This window comes from Sinocyclocheilus grahami, unplaced genomic scaffold, assembly GCF_001515645.1.
Source record: "Sinocyclocheilus grahami isolate Dianchi unplaced genomic scaffold, SAMN03320097.WGS_v1.1 scaffold371.1, whole genome shotgun sequence".
Classification (NCBI taxonomy): Eukaryota; Metazoa; Chordata; class Actinopteri; order Cypriniformes; family Cyprinidae; genus Sinocyclocheilus; species Sinocyclocheilus grahami.
The window spans coordinates 685,100-685,482 of record NW_015505550.1 but is presented as its reverse complement, the minus strand read 5'-3'; positions in this window follow the sequence as shown (position 1 = coordinate 685,482).

Below are 383 nucleotides of genomic sequence, written 5' to 3'. Positions count from 1 at the left end.
GTGCAATTGGCATGCTGACTGCAGGAATGTCCACCAGAGCTGTTGCCCGTGAATTGAATGTTCATTTCTCTATCATAAGCCGTCTCCAAAGGTGTTTCAGAGAATTTGGCAGTACATCCAACCGGCCTCACAACTGCAGACCACATGTAACCATACCAGCCCAGGACCTCCACATCCAACATCTTCACCTCCAAGATAGTCTGAGACCAGCCACCCGGACAGCTGCTGCAACAATCGGTTTGCATAACCAAAGAATTTCTGCACAAACTGTCAGAAACCATCTCAGGGAAGCTCATCTGCATGCTCGTCGTCCTCATCGGGGTCTCGACCTGACTGCAGTTCGTCGTCGTAACCGACTTGAGTGGGCAAATGCTCACATTCGA